Raw genomic sequence first — 21,757 nt, 5'->3', positions numbered from 1 at the left:
GTATCTCGTCTTAGCTTTTGATCAATGAGATGTTCGAAAACATGAAGCCAATAGAGGGTTATAAAGCCTGTACAATTGGTCTTCTCCTCTCGTCTGAAGCTTTATCTCTATAAAAACATTTCTGGTTTCTCTTATTGGATCTATTGGAAGTGTATAAGGTGAATATTGCGGTCAACTTGTTCCAGTCTTCCAAGTGAGCCAATATTACATCAGTGAAACCTAGTTGAGATTAGCTAGTTATCAGAATCATCATCCATGAGCTACAACAACAAATAATTATTTATAAGGTCTCTGAATATAGCATTGTTACTTTTGAACCTTCAACAAAATTAGCCATTCCCTAAAGGAAAGTAAAATAAGTCAAAATAGCTACCAAGCACTTATTCCTCATTTACAACTGCATCTTCTCTCTTCACTTGATTTTTACATATTGTATGTTTAGTTCTATTATACCTGTCTTGGAGATGAAAACGTGTTATAGATCACCCAGCATAATTTTTCCTAAACTCTCATTTGGCCTCAACTTTCCAGATTAGAATCCAGACTCTGGACCACTATACAATAGTCTTTTCTGTCCTTAAAATCTCCCTTTTTTATCCTTAAAATTAAGGTTTAAGACCTTCAAGATGGTATCTCTAATATCTTCAAAGGATTTTTTATTATAATGTTTATAACTTTGATGGTTTATTTTTGCTTTAAAGATAGAATGATTAATTTCATTGATGGGATCAGAATCAGAATTCTCAGTGTAATTTCGTATTATTAGTGCTAATTACATGGAGAGCTCAAGTAAATTTAATATTTACTTGTAATAATTTATTCCCTAGGGGAAATATATCTGCCATGTTTATAAAATGAATAGAAATTGAAGATATTTTCTGCTTAACATGCATATATTAGACTTTATATAAAACTAACTAAATAATTTAATATCATTTGTAGCTTAATATATAATATATCTTTGATTTCTTTGAGGGCTAATCATAGTTTACTTGAATAGTGTTTAAACTATTTGTGTATACATTGTTCCCACCTATGAAACTAAACAAAGCTATTACTAATTCTTTCAAAGGACTTTCAATTTATTCCAATTTTCTCTGAATCCTGTAGTGTCCTGAGGGTGTTAGGCATCAGCTGTAGCCATTAGTGTAAATAGTAAAAATAATAATTCTTAAAGTTAACAATTTATGTTCAATTCAAAACACAATCCTACCCACATTTTCTTTCACTTCCAAGTCCACCTGTCATACTATTCCTGATGAAATACTGCATTTTTGCTTTTCCTTGTTAAATGCTGAGTTGGGTGGAACATTGAGCCTTTGACTGTAATGTAAATGAAAAATATGTTATATCAAAAGTTAAAAAAGGAAAAATATTTACAGCCAGGCAGAGGCCCAGAGCAGAAAAAACAAACAAAAAAACAAACAAAAAAAAAAAGGAAAAATATATATCTTTAAAAATTCTAAAATTTTAGGGACCAGTGCTGTATGTAGAGGGCTAAGCCTCTGCCTGTGCTGTCAGCATCCTAGATGGGCACCTGTTCTAGTCCTGGCTGCTCCTCTTCTGATCTCTTTGTTATGGACTGGGAAAGCAGTAGAAGACACCCTGAGTTCTTAGGCCCCTGCACTCATGTGGGAGACCTGGAAGAAGTACTTGGCTCCTCATGGCTTCAGATCAGCCCAGTTCTAGCCATTGTAGTCATTTGGGGAGTGAATTAGCAAATAGAAGACCTTTCTCTTTGTTTCCCCCTTTCTCTGTCTATAACTCTACCTCCCAAATAAAGAAATGAATAAATAAAAAACTTCACAAAATCCTAAAATTTTCAATACACAATATAAATATGTCGAACTTATTGAACTTTCTCAATTTCTTAATCTATCAGTTATCTTCTACTATTTCATATTCTTTTAGACAGTTTATAAGGCTTATTTGATGTGCTGTTCATGTTATATCTTAAATTTTTCCATTTTTGTTTCTTTTCAAGGATGTGACATGTATATAAAATTGATATAATGGTGTAATGAAAACCTATATGCCTTTCACCAAAAATCATTTGTTATTAGTAGTTTGTCATACCTATTTCTACAGCATTTTCTATTATTTTGCACTGATTATCTAAAAGTAAATTGTGATGTTATGGTATTACACTCATTAATGCATTTACATTCATGGCCGAGAAAAAGATTATCCTATTTTGTAATCATGATAGAATTACTGTTATCTCTAAAATTTAGCATTAGTACAGTTCATATACCCTATGAAAAGAGCCATTACTTAATTTTTTCTATTTATAACAATAGAGTTTTTTACAATAATAATTACTTTCCATAGGATTTAATTAAGGTTTATTTATGGAATTTATTGCTATGTTTTTTGTGTCCTTTTTTTAATCCTACCCTCCTTTTTCTGCTTTGTCTGAGAACCTTATTTTTATAGATATCTATGTATTTGTATGTGTGTTTATACTAAGAATATATAGCTTTATATAATTCTTTGTATTACTCTATCTCCATAAAAATAAGCTAAAGGAAAAAATAGATTTCACAGGTAAAATGCCCCCAGATCAGTATTCTTGAAACTGTATCTTTTAAAAGACCTGCTGCATTACATTTCCCACAACCAGAATTGTGACTGGCAATATGAGATGGTCAATTTAGTGGTTGAATGGAAAGTGACCTTCTGGTACTTCTATACCATATCTTGTTCTTTTCTGGAGTAGAATGAGACAAGTAGTATTGTGGACACTCAGGGTAGAAATACTACATTCCAGTTATTTACAGGGATGTGAAGGAAAGCTGTTTCTATGTTATTGTTTGGAGGGAGCAGCTAGAGTGTGAAATAAACATAGAATAAATGCTGTGGCTAAAAATGTGCATATAGCCCACAAGTAGGTGAGAAAGCTGAAATCAAAATGCCAAATTAGCAATGGGGAGGAATAATGTGGATAGAAAGTTATTATGTTGCAGGGAAAATTATTGATGTGTATGTTACATATGTGAATTTTACATTATAGCAGATTCTGTGTTTCAAAACACACATATGTGAGTAGTTCAAAGTGTTTATGGAAATAGAACTATAGGTTAAGTTTTGCCCCCAAAATTTGAAATGTGTGCATAGTGTTTTTCATAAATTCATTTTCCATGAGCTTCCTGAAGAACCTTTGTATGCAGTTAAATTTTAGTTAACTCACAGTACCTGTAGAAGATACTTTAACCAACAAGATACAAAGGACCCACAGAAAGAGGCTGTTTAGGTGAGATATGCTTTTTAAAATATTTATTGTTTATTTATTTAAAAGGCAGAGTTACAGAGAGAGGGAGGGGAGGGAGAGAGAGGAAGAAAATGAAAGCGCTTCCATACCCTGGTTCACTCCTCAAATGGCCACAATGACCAGGGCTGTGGTATACCATGTAGAGCCGCTAACTGCAGTGCCAGTATCCTATATGGGTGCCAGTTCAAGTCCCAGCCACTCCACTTCCAATACAGCTCCCTGCTAATATGCCTGGGAAAGCAGCAGAAGATGGCCCAAGCCCTTGGGGCTCTGCACTCACATGGGAAATCAGGAAGGTGCACTAGCAACCAGATTCTGTCCCAGTTGCTCCTCTTCCAGTCCAGCTCTCTGCTGTGGCCCAGGAAGGCAGTGGAGGATGGCTCAAGTGCTTGGGCTCTGCACCCGCATGGGAGACCAGGAGGGGGCACCTGGCATCGGTGCAGCATACCGGCCGTAGTGGCCATTTTGGGAGTGAACCAACAGATGGAAGACCTTTCTCTGTCTCTCTCTCTCTCACTGTTTAACTCTGCCTGTCAAAAAAAAAAATAAAAAAGAGATGGCATATTTTGCAATTCTTGACCAACATAAATACTTAAGGCTCTAGAGAAAGATCATGGCTTTTGCATGGGTATAATATCACTCACCCCTTGAAAAATAGCCGCTAGCATATATGAAAAACACTAAGAGACATTGAATGCCTGACCATTTACAAAGTATATAAGGCGCTGGAATTTTCCAACATGAGTAAGGCATGATTAGCTAAATCAAATTATAATCTTGGAATATAGAAATGTTACACTAAGGATTTTACTTGAGCAGACACACCAGGCACAAGTAAGTTATATAAGCAGCAATCTGGATTTCTTGATCATGTATCTTTTACAGATATCTACCAACTTATATCCCTGGCATTATTGCAATTATGATTAATTTCTAAAGGATAAATACCTTGACTCTCGTGCAAAACTGGTTCAGCTCACTATTTGATAGTGTTTAAAAATTAATAAGCAAAATTCTATTTAGGACATCCACCATTCTATGAGTCTGCTGTGTCTCCCCTTCCCATGTTGGATCCTTCTCTCACTTTTTTTGGTTTTATCAGTTAGTATTAGCAGACATTAGTCTTGTTTGTGTGATCCCTTCGACTCTTAGATCTATTAGTGTGATCAGTTGTGAACTGATATTGAACACCTGGACTGGTGAGATGGCATTGGTACATGCCACCTTGATGGGATAGTATTGGAGTCCCCTGGCACTTTTCTAACTCCATCATTTGTGGCAAGTCCAATTGAGCATGTCCCCAATTGTACATCTCCTCCCTCTCTTTTTCTCATTCTTATATTTAACCGGGATCACTTTTCAGTTAAGATTTAGATACCTAAGAATAATTGTGTGTTAATCACAGAGTTCACAAAAAAAAATACTAAAATGGATAAAGTATTACATTGTACATCAACAGTCAGCACCATAGCTGATCAAGTCACTATTTCTCATAGTGTCCATTACACTTCCACAGGTTTCCCTTTGGTGCTCAGTTAGTTGTCACCGATCAGGGAAAACAAATGATATTTGTCATAAATAGCACTCTGGCCTCAGAATCAGCCCTTAAGGCATTTGGATCTGGCTGAAAAACCTATGAGAGTATTTTAGGCATGGAAAGCCAAGACACTCTGGGGAAAAAAAAATGAAGAAGAAGAAGAAGACCTAAATGAAGGATCTCAGCGTGTGTGATCCCAGTGGAAAGAACGGGGCTATCAAAGTAGGAGGTACCTTTCTCTGAAGGGAGGAGAGAACTTCCACTATGACTATGGCCCTGTTGGAATAGGATCGAAGTCAGCGAACCCTAAAGGCTTCCATAGCCTTGGCAACTCATGGCTAGAGCCTAGGGAGATTACTGACGCCATAAACAAGAGTGTTAAATTGTTAAATCAACATCAGGAGTCACTGTGTACTTATGTCCCATGTGGGATCTGTCCTAAATGGGTTGTCCAATGTGAAGTGATGCTATAACTAGTACTGAAGCAGTATTTTTACACTTTGTGGTTATGTGTGTGTGAAAACTGATGAAATCTTTACTTAGTATATACTGAAGCAATCTTCTGAATATAAAGATAATTGAAAATGAAAAAAATTAAATTTGAAATTACATAGAAAAGTAATCAATCTTTTTTAAAAATATCATGCAGGATCTCTGTCATTAATGTGATGTACACTGTTATTTAATGCTATAACTAGTACTCCAACAGTACTTTTTCACTTTGTGTTGCTATGTGAGGGCAAACTTTTGAAATCTTTATATATACTAAACTGATTTTCTGTATATAAAGAGAATTGAAAATGAATCTTGATGTGAATGGAAGGGGAGAGCGAGTGGGAAAGGGGAGGGTTGCAGGTGGGGGGGAAGTTGTGGGGGGGAAGCCTTTGTAATTCATAAGCTGTACTTTGGAAATTTATATTCATTAAATAAAAAAATTAATAAGCAAAATTCTGAACAAACTGTTGAAAACATTCCAGTGAGCAAAGCTGTGAACAATGTGTGTGAAGACACAGCCTGAAAAATGGGTGCTCATGAATTTGGAAGTTCTTTTTTTTCTTTTTTTCTTTCTTTTATTTTTTTTGACAGAGTTAGACAGTGAGAGAGAGACAGAGAGAAAGGTCTTCCTTTTAACGTTGGTTCACCTTCCAATGGCCGCCACGGCTGGCGTGCTGCAGCCGGCGCACCGCGCTGATCCAATGGCAGGAGCCAGGTGCTTCTCCTGGTCTCCCATGGGGTGCAGGGCCCAAGCACTTGGGCCATCCTCCACTGCCCTCCTGGGCCACAGCAGAGAGCTGGACTGGAAGAGGAGCAACCGGGACAGAATCCAGTGCCCCGACTGGGACTAGAACCCCAGGTGCCGGTGCCCCAGGTGGAGGATTAGCCTAGTGAGCCACAGAACCAGCCCAACTTGGAAGTTCTGAACAACAGCTGGCCATAATTTATGTGCTCGTTAACATTGTTTTATTATATTTAAAATCTGCTTGATGAAAATGCCAGCTTTTAAAACATCTTTCTATATGCTTCTATATTAAAATGAAAGAAGTATGGATTAGTGTTCTAGTGCTGTTATAGCAAAGTATCACAAAATTTGTGACATAACACAATAGAAATTTATTCTCTTGCAGTTCTAGAAGACAGAAGTCCAAAATCAAGAGGTTTACCGGGTCATGTACTTGCCAAATGCTGTATCTTTCTTAACTCTTCTAGCTTCTTGTGGCTCCTTAATATCACTATTTTTGTTGCAATGTAATTGTAGTCTCGGCTTCTGTTTTCACACTACATTCTCATTGTGCCTGTTCATCATTCACGCACTCTTAGGAGGATGAAATTAGAGTACATCCTAACTCAATGTGCCTTCATATTAATACTTGCTTTAATGTTCCCTTCAAAGGCTGTGATAAATACAGCCACATTCAGAGATTATTGCTAAATGGTCATTTTAGGGGGAAACTGCTTCACTCACAGTTAGATGCCAAACTTATTTTTTAATAAGTGATATTATGTTTAGTTCTCTCTGACAGAAATAATTTAAAGAATTGTTAAAGAGAGTCCTTTTTTCAATACTTTATAGTATAGAAATTATTTCTTAATCAAAATTTATGCAAATTTAAGTGGCAGTTACACTCATGCTATTTCTTCGATGAAGTTTTCTTACTAATTATGTATCATTTAGAGGCTGAAAAGCTTTGAAATCTAATCTAGTATTTTGTTTGTAACCCATTGTTATAGGTTGGGATTTGTTTCCCCAAGAAGAATGGGTTGAAGTCATAACCTCTAGTACCTTACAGTGTTTCCTTATTTGGAAATAGTGTCTATACAAAGTTAGTCAGAAAAAAAAAATGAGGCTCTTAGGTGAAATGTAATCCAATGTAACTGCTGTCCCTACAGAAAGGGAAATTTGAGCTCAGACATACACGGAAGGGACAAAATGTGAAAACATGCAGCCACAAGACACTAATGTGACTGCAGTCCACAAGCAACATCTGTGAGCTGAGAGTTGTGCCAAGCACCAGAAACTAGAAGAGGTAAAGAAAGATTTTCCCATGAAGCCATTCAGTAGAAAGATCCCAGCTCTTCTGACGCACTGATTTCAGAACTCCAGTCCTCAGAATTGTGAACCAATACATCTATGGTGTTTTCAGGCATCAGGTTGGTTTTTTTTTGTTTTGTTTGTTTGTTTTGTATTTTTTCTGACATCCCTAGAAAACCACAACAAAGTACAATATATCTTAGACTCCCTTGCATGTTATTGTGTTATAAAATAATTTACATGTTCTTTAAAACATGTTTGAAAATATTGAACACGGAAGTTTGCAAATCATTTGTAAAATCTTTGATTGTTAAATACAATATCACATATTGAAAATGATTATAAGGATTTAAATATAAATCTCCCTAGGCATATGATCTGCATTTTCCCTACATGCCATGATAATATAATGGTAACTGGATGGAAGAGTGAATTGATGAGTGGAGCAAATAATGGCAAGGTGTTGGGTGTTTAAATCCAATGAATATTTCACAAGATGCATTTTACATACATTGAATGTTTAGTAAGCTTAATAAATATTTTGATAAGGTATCACTTGTGCAGGTTATTTTTTATTGTTGCTGTTTTTTTTTCTTTTGGTCCAATTATCTGTACCACATAGACGATTTATTTGCTAATGCTTATAAATTCCATTTGCTTTACTTGTGATATATTTATACTTAGGTTAGTTAAAATAAGTAATTTTATTTACATTAGTGGTAAATTTCTTTCTAATATTGCAGAAGGCACAGAATCTTATTGAGTGCAGCTATTAGAGATTGAGAAATGTCAGTTCAGATGTGGAAAGTTGAATTCACTACTTTATAGATTTTTATACAATGTAACCAAATTCTAATCTCATTAGCTAAACTTGACTCTTTAAAGATAGTTAATTGAAATGTTAAATGCAAAATGTAATGGTAGTCTGATTTTGGATAATTAATTAAATTTCTACTAGTAACTGTAAAAAGAACTAAATTGAATTGTGTCATTTTCCCTTTTACATTTATACTTTGTTCTTAAATGCTGTTAGTTATAATAATTTTGATAACATTTAAAAACACTTTCATCAAACTTTTTTTTATATTTTACATACAAATTGTTAATTTTACTTTTAATTGTAGCAAACACATGGTATTGAATTTACAATCTTATGCTTTTGGGGGTGTATAGTGTAGTTTGCTTTATTAACATTGTGGTGTAATTTAATTCAGGAATTTTTTTATTTACAACCCAAAATTTTGTTAGACCCGTTAAACACCAGGGCCTCTTCTGCATATCAAACCTTGGCAATCATTATTTATTATATGTTATTTTTCTGTTCCTCTCACCCCTTAGATATCTCCTATCAGTGAAATCTTACAGTGCTTAATTTTTCAACACTTTTAAAAAATATTTGGTTATTTGAAAGGCAGAGTTAAAGAGAGGCAGAGGTAGAGAGAGAGAGAGGTCTTACATCTGCTTGTTCACTCCCCCAATGGCTACAATGGCCAAAGCTGGGCTGATCGAAGGTCAGACGCTTCTTCCAGGTCTCTGACTCTGGGTACAGGGGTCTAAGCACTTAGATAATCTTCTACTGCTTTCGCAGGCCATAAGAGAGAACTAAATTGGGAATGGAGCAGCCAGGTCTTGAACCAGCACACATATGGGATGCTGGCACTGCTTGCAGCAGCTTTACCTATTATGCCACAGGGCTGGCCCTAGTACTCAATCCTTCCTGATTGACTGCCTTATTAGAGTAATATCCTAGAATTGAATAAAATTGTATCAATTGAAAATAACTCATTCATTTTATGCTTTATAATATCCACTGCATGTGTATACTGTGTTTTATTAGTGTTTAGATTGAAGATGTAAAAATTCAGTCCCAGCAATCCAGGAAGCTTACTCGAGTATTCTACTAGATGATTTCACAGAACTGTTAGTTAAGCCTTGGTGATACAGAAGTTGTACCAAAACCTATATTCACCAAGAAGTACTTAGAACATTGTGAGACTCATTTATTCAAATTATTGCTTATAGCTCCCTTGTCTTGAATACTAATATTTATCTCTTAAGTTGTATACCTGTTCTGCTACATTTAGTTCATTCTGGCACATTAAATGTCCTGTATTCAAATGCTCAAATCTTTTCTGATCACTAGCTACTTCATAAAATAATTAATTGCTTATTTTCCAGTGACATTCTCTCTCTCTCTCTCTCTCTCTCTCTCTCTCTCTCTCTCTCTCTCACACACACACACACACACACACACACACATCTGGAAGGTATATAACACAGGGAGAAACAAGAGAAAGAATCTTCCATCCATTAGTTTACTCTTCAAATGGCCACAATGACCAGGCCTGGTCCAGGCCTAAGCCAAGAGATTGGAACTTCCTCCAGATCTGCCACATGGGTGGCAGGGTTTCAAGTAATTAGACCATCCTTTTCTGCTTTCCTAGACATATCAACAGGGAGCCGGGCCGAAGTCAGCCAGCTAGGTCTTGAACCACTGCTCTCGTGTGGAATGGCTGCAGTAAAAGCAGAGGTTTAACCCACTGGGACAGCACTGGTCCCTGAGACCTGTGTTTGGGTTACTGTGGATGTGCAGTCTAATTTTTTATCGTGTTTCCTGAGGTCCTCTTCAGGGTGAAAAGAGCTTTTAGACACATCGATGTTTGACAAATTATTTCATCTATCGGATTACTCATAATGAATTAACAAGATTAAGTCATAATTAGAAGTGATTGCTGAAGTTAAAATGCTTTCAAACATTTAATTATCAAATAAAATCATGGTGGTAACAAGCTGACTAATGTTCAGCAAACAGAATAACTTCTCAATATGTCCATTTTCTTTTGTAAAAAACAAAGAGGAATAAAATAGCTGCTAATTTTTGAGCACTACACATTTTGATAACCTCCATCTAATCTGTTGATTATTAGTTTTGTATCAGCATGATCTTATTTGATAACTAAATTACCTAATTTAAAAACAATTTTAAAAATAACTTATTCTGTTGCCTTTTGTAAAATATATTTTTATCTACAACTTTCAAAATCTGTAGGGAAAATTAAGGTACTCCTTAGCTCTGTAAACATGAGATCTATATGTGTTTTGCATCTTCACAGTCTCATGAAACTATTTCAGCATCATCAACAGGGAGCCATTTGGCTAAGATCAACCAGTGTTGTTCCAAAAAGGGTTACAGGGGCAAAGGATATCCAAGGAGCTGACATAATTTTATATGAAGACACTGTTCTTAAATCTGAGGGGAATTCTGTTACAGTCTTTTGCTTTATGTGACACACCTGTTATTTCCTTGCCAGTTGAAATCTATTCTACCATTGCTAAATCTTGCTAATGTGTTGGAGAAAGGAAGAGGAGGACATATCTTTGCTTAACCCCTCTGTTTTTGTTGTCTAGGTATTTTATTTAACAAAGAGTCAATGCTTACATGGCTTCTGATTCCCAATTCCATGGCATCTAGTGAATATTGTTACAAGTTCTGCCAGCTGATAAACATAGGCTCCAATCCCAGTCCTGCAACTTCCAAGATGCATACTATTTGGCAAGTTCCCTAACATATCTCGCCCTTAAATTAGTCCTTTATTAAGTGATTATAACAATTCCAAAATTACCAGGATCACTGAAGCTTGTATTAGATCCTGTACATGAAATTGGATATATCTAGTATTTGGCAAATACAGAGACTAAAAATGAGGAAAGTACATTATTCTTTGTCCCATATGTTTTGAAAACTCTTGCAGTCATTATAATCTACCAAGTCACAGGCCACTAAACATTTGTTTAATGTTTTTATTTGTAAAAAATGAAAAAAAAATTAGTGTACTAGGGCTAGAATTATGTGATAAATAAATGGTAGATGATAAGAAATTATATATTTTATATAAATGAATTTTATATATTACATTTTAGAATTTTAATTATAATATATATATTATATTATATTATACATATTATATTTATACATAAATATATTTATGTATGAATTTAAATTGCTATTTAAATAAATTATGTCATTTATATATTTATATGTAAATTGTATATTTTTATATTTAAATTTTATAAAGTATTTTGAAATTTATATAACATTCATATAACATGTTTTTTTATTTTCCCACAGGCAGAGTTACACAGTGAGAGAGACACAGAGAAAGGTCTTCCTTCTGTTGGTTCACTTCCAAAATGCCCACTGCGGCCAGCACACTGCGCTGATTCGAAGCTAGGAGCCAGGTGCTTCTCCTGGTCACCCATGCAGGTGTAGGGCCCAAGGACTTGGGCCATCTTCCACTGCACTCCTGGGCCAGAGCAGAGAGCTGGACTGGAAGAGGGGCAACCAGGACAGAATCCAGCGCCCCGACTGGGACTAGAACCCGAGTTGCCGGCGCCACAGGTGGAGGATTAGCCTATTGAGCTGTGGCGCTGGCCAATAGGACACTTCTAATTATTGCTTCAATGTCATTGCTTTTATGAGTCTGTTTAATTTTTTCTGTATCCCCTTGATTTAATCTTAATAGGTTATATGTAGTCAGGAATTTATCCAATTCTTCAAGTTTTTACAGTTTGTTAGCATATGGTTGGTCAGAGCAGTTTCTTGACATCCTGCGTATTTCAGTGGCATCAGCTGTAATGTCTAATTTGTCATTAATTTTACCTATTTAGGCTTTTCTCTTGTTTCTTTGTTAGTCTGGCTAAAAGTTTCTTTTACCTTTAAAAACCCAGGTTTTTGTTTCATTTAACTCTTTTAAAATAGTTTGTAGCTTTAATCTCATTTATTTATGCTCCGATTCTTTTCATTTCCTGACTCTTCCTAGTTTGTGGTTCAGTTTGCTTTTGATGACCTAAGGCTTTGGAATGCATTATTGGATGATTTATTTGATACTGTTGTAGTTTTAAATTTAAGCATTTAATGCTATAAACTTTCTTCAATACTGCTTTACTGAATCCTACATGTTTTGATATGATGTATTTTCATTTTCATTTACATCAAGAAAATTTTTTAATTTCATCAGTGAACAATTGTTTTGTAGCAAGTTATTTGATTTCCAAGTCTTTGTAAATATTTCTATTGTTCTTATTGTTGATTTCTAGTCGTATTCTTTTGTGGTTTAGGTGCTACACGGTGTGATATAATCTTTCTAAATTTATTGATTTGTGACAACATAAAATATATTCTATAAAGTGTTCTGTGTGTTGATAAGAAGAATGTGTGCTCTGTAGTTTCTGGGTGAAATGTTCTGTAAATGTCTGTTAGATTCATTTAATCAATGGTATGGATTTCTGTCTCCTTCATGAATTTCTAATTCATATCACCTATTGTTTTCCTCATTTCTTTAAGGTCTCTAGCTGTATTCTTTTTCATTACACTGAATTCCCTACAATCATTATCTTGAATTCTATTTCTGGAATTTCATAAATTTCCTTTGGATCAGGATCTATGTCTGATGATCACATGTTTTCTCTTGGAGGAGTCATGATACTTCACTTTTTCATTTTTCTTGCATCCCTCTGTTGACATCTGTACATCTGAATTAATAGTCTATTCTTCTTTATGGAATAAGTATTTCTGGAATAGCGTTTATGTTTTAGATGCAGAGTATCACTTGACTTGTTGCTTGCTTTGCTTCTAGGTGAACCTAGAATTGTAACCTCTGATTGATTTTGCTTTGGTCAATGCCAGCAGTGTCAATACGCGACACAGTGGTTTAGTCTTCAGCATTTCATAGGGTAGACCTTTCAGGGGGATGAAGTGGGATGGTGATATCCACCTACCTGAAGCTGAGCAGTGCCTATAGAGCTCTTCACATAGTTATGAATGCAAGTTATTCCAGCAATTGTAATATCAGCAGCCACTGTCCCAGCTCTTCAAAGTACAGATGGAAGTTTCCTCAGTTCCCATGTTGCATTCCTTATGTCTATGACTCCAAGCACTCTACACCAGGCAGTGCAGAATTAACTTCCTGCAGTCAGTTCTTCTTAGATTTATTTTTATGTGCTACTGCTAGTTCTACCTTCAAGAAGCCAAGAGGAATTTCCCTGGGTTATATAGAGTGAGTGAGTATAGCTCCGTGTCTTTTTTTTTTCCTTAAATTTATATTAAAGAGTTATAGAAACAGGTGGAGACAGAGAGAAAATTCTTCTATCCACTGGTTAAAACCTGAGGTGGCTACAAAGGCTGGAGCTGGGCCAATCTGAAACCAGGGGCCGGGAGCTTCTTCTGAGTTTCCCATGTGGATGCAGGGCCCAATAGCTTAGCTCCATGTCTTACCTTAATCCCAGAACTTCCACAATTGTAAGGTGTAGTGGCAGGGAGGGGTTGGGGTCTGCACTCTGTCCTGGAAAGTGCCCATTTTCTGCCTCTGATGCATTTTAATAGCAACGGGACTCTTTTCTTTTTCCTCTATCAGGAGAGAATTCAGTTGTAACATTACCACAGCAAACTGAGACTACTACTTTGAGCAAGGAGAGGAGAGAGAGACAATATTTCTTCCCTTTACGGAGTAATTTATTCACTCAGATTGCAGTCAGGTCTCTAGGCTGGAGGTGAAGTCAGCAGGATCTGCAGAATTCTCCCATAATTGCTGGTGATTGGATTTTAGCCATTCTGACAGGGGTATGGTGATGTCTCATTGTGGTTTGCATTTGAATTTCCCTGATGGGTAGTGATATTGAGCATTTTTTTTCATATATTTGTTGGCTATTTGTATTTCTTCTTTTGAGAACTGTCCATTGAAGTCCTTTCCTCATTTCTAAACTGGATTGGTTTTGTTTTGTTTTTGAATATTTAAGATGCTGATATATTTGGGATACTAATCCTTTGTCAGAGAGGTTTTGGTGAGCAAATATTTTTTCCAATTCTGTTATATGTGTCTTCATGTTATTTAATTTCCATTGCTGTGCAAAATCTTCTGAGTGTGACATAGTACCATTTGTTTAGTTTTAACTTTGTTTCTTGGACTTTGGAGGTCTTGTCCAAGAAGTTGTTTCCTAAACCAAGGTCTTGGCAGTGTTTTGCCTAATTTTTTTTTTGGAACTTCATAGTCTCCCTTTGATCCGTCTCTTATTTTTAAAAGATTTTATTTATTTATTTGAAAAGTAGAGTTATATATATATATATATATATATATATATATATATATGAGAGAGAGAGAGAGGTCTTCCATCCACTACTTCACTTCCTAAATGGTCACAATGGCTGGAGCTGAGCCAGTCTGAAGCCAGGAGCCAGGAGGTTCTTCCAGGTCTCCAACGTGGATGCAGGTGCCCCAGCACTTGTGCCATCTTCTACTGCTTTCCCGGGCCATAGCATAGAGCTGGGTCTTTGACTATCTTGAGTTAATTTTTATACATAGTGAGAGTTTTGTATCTTTTTTATTTTTTTATTTTTTCAACTTTTATTTAATAAATATAAATTTCCAAAGTACAAATTTTGATTTAGAGTGGTTTTTCCCCCATAACCTCCCTCCCACCCTCAACCATCCCTTCTCCCACTGCCTCTCCCATCCCATTCTTAATCAAGATTCATTTTCAATTATCTTTATATGTAGATCAACTTATTATATGCTAAGTAAAGATTTCAACAGTTTGCACCAACACAGAAACACAAAATAAAGAGTACTGTTTGAGTAGTAGTTTTACCATTAATACGCATAGTATGACACATTAAGGACAGAGGTCCTACATGGGGAGCAGGTGTACAGTGACTCCCATTTTTGATTTAATAATTGACACTCTTATTTACTATGTTAGTAATAAGACAATAAGTTTTGTTTATAATAAAATACAATTTAAAACATTGGATTTTCTAAAAATATACACAGGACACCTGCCTTCATTGGCTTCCAGCCTTTTAGGGAGTAAATAAAGTGATCACTTATTAATAACTCTTAAGCTTCAAAAGATTTGGTACTACAGCTTTAAAAAAATTAAAGACATCCTTGATTAAGCTTTCTCCATTGAAACATTTTTTTAAACCTGAGATTAAAATAAGAGATCAAATTTTTTTACTGACCTTGATGGTGAACTAACTGGCTACAGTTTGCTTATGTTTTTTTTTTTATTCAGTAGATATAAATTTCCAAAGTACAGTTTATGGATTACAATGGCTCCACCCCCATAATTTCCCTCCCACTCGCACCCTTCTCATCTCCCGCTCCCTCTCCCATTCCATTCACATCAAGATTCATTTTCAATGATCTTTATGTACAGAAGATCAATTTAGTATATATTATGTAAAGATTTCATCAGTTTGCACCCACACAGAAACACTAAGTGTAAAATACTGTTTCAGTACTAGTTATAGCATTACTTCACATTGGACAACACATTAAGGACATAGATCCCATATGAGAAGTAAGCACACAGTGACTCCTGTTGTTGACTTAACAATTTGACACTCTTGTTCCAATTCTAAGGGATATACTTTTGATTTTTTTCCCATTCAGTATCATATTAGTTGTTGGCTTGTGATATATAGCATTTATAATTTTGAAGAATGTTCCTTCCATATGTACTTTGAGGGTTTTTTCATGTTGGGGTGTTGTCAAGGGAAATTTTAAACAAGTGGGTCAAGGGAAATTTTAAAGAAGTAGGATCATAGTTTTGAAGCATGTCTTTGAATTATTGTAATAAGAGATACAACAACCCTAAAGACAAAGCACGATCAAAGTAATGACTAATAAATAGTGAAAATGCTCCAGTCAAAGCAAAATGAATCGGTCAAGATCAAAGATTGTGATGAACTATTTGGGGGACTATTCCATGCATTTCACTATTTTGGAGGGGCAGAGAATAACATTTGCTTGTTATGAAAGAATTTGGCATATTTTGAGAAATGTAACCAAATGTTTAGCAGAGAAGCACCGGGGAAAGTTTCACAAGAAAATCGTTCAGTAATGTAAGGCTCCTGCTCTTTATTCTCATAAGAAGGGCATATTTTGAGATTTTCAATGGGAAATCTTTAAGCACTCACTTTACAGTTCTTATTTAGCTCCTTTTGATTTATTTTTGCTTGCTAGTATTGAAAATTCTTTAAATTCTTTCCCCACCCTCAGTTAATAGTATGAGATACAGATATGGTTAAATTCTTTAGGCCATGAGTGCTCAGAGTTGTGCTTGATGGCTTGTATCATTGCTTATAAAGTGTTTTGAATTTGCTGGATCCTATTTTTCAAAAGTTTCTTTAAAGTCCTTTCATATGTCATGCTTACATCATTTAATCCATATTAATCAAATGACAACTGAGTGAAGAGATTATAGAATGGCTTGTGCTGATGATGTAATGTAATTTTAAAATACTAAACTAGGCTGACATCTGGAGTTGTCTGTTGGTTATCATTTACTGCAGCAAAGTAGTTCAGATTTGTATAAATGGCTCAATTGTACATATCCTATGAGACATTATAACTTATCAGATTTGAAAGCTGAATAACAACCTAAGGGGAAAATAACTATAAAGAAAAATAGATTCATAGAGACTTAGAACCTTCAGGATATGACAAATCTATCTATGGAGAATTAGTAAACAGCATATAAAGACCTTTTCCAAAGTAGACAGACTATAGATATATTTTTCAATACAAAAATTAGGCTTACATTTATTTTTCAGGAATAAAACTCCAGCTATTCTAAAATCTAAGAAGTAGAAAATGTAAGTTAACAAATGAAGCTTATTAGACTTTTAATAATTATAAAAAATCTGCATGGAGATTAATATATAAAAAGATTCACCAATAACCTTCAATGCTATAATGCTAGAAGGAATAAAGCAGAATTGCTTCCAAAGTACAAAAGACTATTTTAACTAATCACATCTAATTCAGTTTAAATGTTTTGAATGTCACTATTTATAAGCTACTGAACATTTAACTTAAAGTGTCACTTCTATTTTCTTTTTGTCATATGCACTATAAGGATTGATAAACATATTGTCGATTTCCATTTTTAGATGCAAGTTGGCATGTAACATAGATAGAAGTTATATTTTGTGCCTGAATGTAGACTAGAGTGTTTCTGGGATATGAATCATCCTGATGGAAGAAATTTCCCCCTGTTTTAATTGAAGACACAAGGTCCAGTAGGACTTTTTTTATGACCACAAGGACATTGAAGAAAATAATCTGAAATAATCAGTACTTAACTCTTTATTAAAGTATAATTGACATAATTGTACATCTGGATGAATTTTCAGAAACTGAAGTCAAATTGTGTAAGTTACCTATAGATGAAGAAATAGAAGCCATCAGGGACCTAGAAGACCCCTCACGGCCCCACTTGTTCACTACCCCTCTCCCGAAGGTCACCACTCTCCTGACTTCTAACAGCATTGGTTGTTTTGCTTCTTTTAATCAGTACTTAACTAACATCAGTAGCATCTCCCGTCAGCTCTTCCTATTATATGCAAGCAATATTTTTATTTAAAATATTTATCTAGTATTCTGTTATTTATTATTGAAATATTTCTGAATCTTAGACACCTACATATACACACAGGCTCGCTCTCACACACACAGGCATATGAAGCACTTCAAAAAGTTGCTGGGAAAGTGGAATTTAATGATAAATTTATTTTGGTTCAAGTACAGTTATTCATAATACAGGTTCTCCATGAACTTCTTGAAGATCACTCTGTTTTATAATAATTTTTTATGATAAGATAAATTACATTTTCATGAACTCTGTGAATTGTTACTAATTTTGACTATATTACTAATATATATTATTATATATGGACATTATTTTGATAAATATATATATATATATACATTATTACTAACTTTGAATATGTTTCCATTACAGCAAGCACAAATTGAAAACACAACCTAATTTAATTGTCAACTTGGTGCAATAACATTTTTTTCATAGTTTTCTGAGTTTTATTGATAACCAGGCATCACAGAACAATATTCTGGATATGGAAGGAATAGGGAGAATGAGGTGTTACTCTAATTTTAAGTGGAATATTTTTACTTTTTATTAATTAGGCTTCCATGTTAGTATTCTTTTAGAAAAAACAAATTGGATAAAATATTTTACTTTTTGAATGTTTTATTTATTTAAGAGGATGTAAGAGAGGGAGAGGAGGGAGAGAGAATGAGAGAGAGCGAGAGAGATCTTTCATACACTGGTTTACTCTCCAAATGGCCACAACAGCTGGGACTGTGCAACGCTGAAGTCATGAGACAAAAATTCCATCTGGATCTTTCTTTTGAGTGACAGGAACTCAGATATTTGCATTACCAGCTACTAATTCCTAGGCATGTTGGCAGGGAGCTGAAGCAGAAGTAGGGCAGCTGTGACTAAAAACAACATTCCAGTAAGGCATGTGGGTGTCCCGAGGGGAGGTTCAACCTATTGTGCCACAGCATCCAACTTTGTTCTAAGATTGATTGATTGATTGATTTAAAAAACAGAGAGAGAGAGAAAGTGAAAGAGAAAGGATTGAGAGACCTTTCATCTGCTGGTCTACTCTTCAAAGGGCTACAACAACCAGAGATGGGCCAGGCTGAATCCAGGAGCCAGGAACTCCAGTCGTAGCCTCTCACATATATAGCAGGAACTCATGTAGTAGGACTACCTTCCACTGCCTCCCCAGGCACATTAGTAGGAAGCTGGATGAGAAAGAAGTAGGTAGGACTCAAACCCGTGCTCTTATATGGGATGCTGGTGTTGCAAGCTGCAGCTTAACCTTCTGTGCCACAGTGTCAAGCACTAGCTTCAATGTTAAAATCTTTAAACACATATGCACATAATCCCTACATATATACACATTTATATAATATTTACATAAATACTTTGCTACATTTTACAGGCATATTGTAATGACTCAAACTTTTAAGCACAGTTTCACTTTGCTTTCATTTAGGAGAGTGTTTATGTGTGTGTATTGAATTTAAAATTGACAGATAAATTGCTTAATGTTTCTATAATGTGATTAATCTTTGAAGTAGTATTACTTAAAAACAGAAATTTCAAGAGATAGATATATTTTCACAGAAAGAAAATTATATAAACATATAAATTATCTAAAAGGGAGGAAAATATGGTAATATGTTTTGTCTGTCATATATTGTATATATATTTTTAAAAATAAATGTATAATTTTATGTTCACACAATACTGGTATATTCAGATAGCCTTTATTGAATAGATATAACAAGGAGCTAAATTAAAGGATTATTGAATGTATATGAAAATTATAAATGTCATTTATTTTATTATGAAAACTTTTCAATTGCCTTTATACACTTTACATGAACCTTTAAAGAATCTGAAACTCAAACCAATTTTTCATATAATTAGTTTTAAGATCATTCTTTAAATTAATCCATGTCAATTTTTTACTCGAATTAAGCTGAAAACTGGAGGAAGTTGTAAAATTACCATAGTAACTCAAAATTGAAAAGTGAAACCTTTAGTAACAATTTTATTTCTTCAGAAATAAAGAAAATACTTTCCCAAAGTGATATAATACTTAATCCATTACCATTAATTCTCATAGTAGGAAATAGGTGAAAACAGAAGCACCTGACATTTACTCATTTTATGCCAATGTGCCAAATGATGGCAAGTTGATTCTTACCCCATGATGCAAAAGTAAGTCACCTCGCAATGATAACAGAAAAAATTGTTTTAACCTTGAGATGGTTCCTAAAATAACATCACAAAATGTTTCCTTTAAAAGGAAGAAAAAACTGTGAATTAGATATAACAAACCCAAAATCCCTCCGTGCATTCTGAGAGTCTCCATTTACTTTAGTTCATTCTTGATAATAACTACTCCATTGTGCAATTTCAACTTTAATTCATATATTTTAATTATTTTGTTATTATCAATTGCCACTACCATTTAACCTTCCAGCATAAATTCTGAGTTTTGTAAAAACATTTCAATACATGTTAGTTTACTATTTTTTATCCTCTTTCTCTAATTCTCCTTTCACTTTTTCACAGCAGTGTGTGAAAACTTAAATTTATGAATAGCCATGTTTCTTTTTATTGTAGTTTATTTTCTACTCCTAATGATGTCATGTAACAAGACCAGAATAGTGAGTTTTGGCATAGCTATGTTAGCATAGCTATGACATAACTTATTCTTCAAAAGCTTCCTTTTGACACATTCACAGATACATACACATATATAATATTATATGTTATATATATATATATATCACATATATATGAGGGTAGGGTGGGAAGAATAACTATATTCCTAAATTTGTATTTATGAAATGCATGAAGTTCGTATACCTTAAATAAAAATTTTCTGTGAGAAAACACATTAAAGAAAGTAATATAAGACACAAAATATGAAAATATCTTTCAATGTTTATTGATTGGAAGAATTAACATCATCAAACTGTCCATACTACTGAAATCTATCTACAGATTCAATGCATTACCAGACATAGAAAAAAATGCTAAAACTCACATGGAAACACCAGAGACCCCAATTAGTTAAATAAATCTTACACAACAAAAACAAAACTAGAGGAATTGCAATACCAGATTCATTTAAAGATAAACTACAAAGCAATTAAAAAAAAGTCTTCCATTGGTGCAAAATTAGACATGTAGACCAGTGAAACTAAATAAGAACTCCAGAAATCAATCCATGCATCTACATTCAACTGATAAAGGATTAATATCTAGAATTTACAATGAACTCAATAAACTCAACAAGAACAAAACAAACAATTCAGTTAAGAAATGGTCAAAGGATTTGAATAGGCATTTTTAAAAAGAGAAAATTTGAATGGCCAACAGACACATGAAAAAATGTTCAGTCATTCTCGATCAGGGAAATGCGAATCAAAACCAGAATGAGGTTTCACCTCACCCCAGTTAGAATAGCTTTCATACAGAAATCTACAAGGAAATGCTGGCTAGGATGTGGGGGAAAAGCTAGCCTAATCTACTATTTGTGGGAATGTAAACTGGTACAGCCACTGTGGAAATCAGAATAGAGATATCTCATAAATCTGAATATAGATCTACCATATGGCCCAGCCATCAACTACTGGGAATTTTTACCCAAACAAGAAAAATCTGCATATGAAAGATTTATCTGTAGCTTCATTTTTATTACAGCTCAATTCATAATACCTAAGGTATGGGATCAACCCAGATATCCATCAACTGAAGACTGTATAAAGAAATTGATGTGAATGGAAGTGGAGAGGGAGCGGGAAAGGGGAGGGTTGCGGGTGGGAGGGAAGTTTGGTGGGGGGAAAGCCATTGTAATCCATAGGCTGTACTTTGGGAATTTATATTCATTAAATAAAAGTTTAAAAAAAATAAAAAAAGAAATTATGGCAAGTAAGCATCATAGAATACTACACAGCTATAAAAATGAAATCCTGTAATTTGCAACAAAATTAAAGCAACTGGAAACCTTTTAGTTAGTGAAGCAAGC

Source organism: Lepus europaeus, chromosome 2 (assembly GCF_033115175.1).
Source record: "Lepus europaeus isolate LE1 chromosome 2, mLepTim1.pri, whole genome shotgun sequence".
In the NCBI taxonomy this organism is placed as follows: Eukaryota; Metazoa; Chordata; class Mammalia; order Lagomorpha; family Leporidae; genus Lepus; species Lepus europaeus.
The sequence above is the reverse complement of the archived record's forward strand: the minus strand, read 5'-3'. Positions refer to the sequence as shown.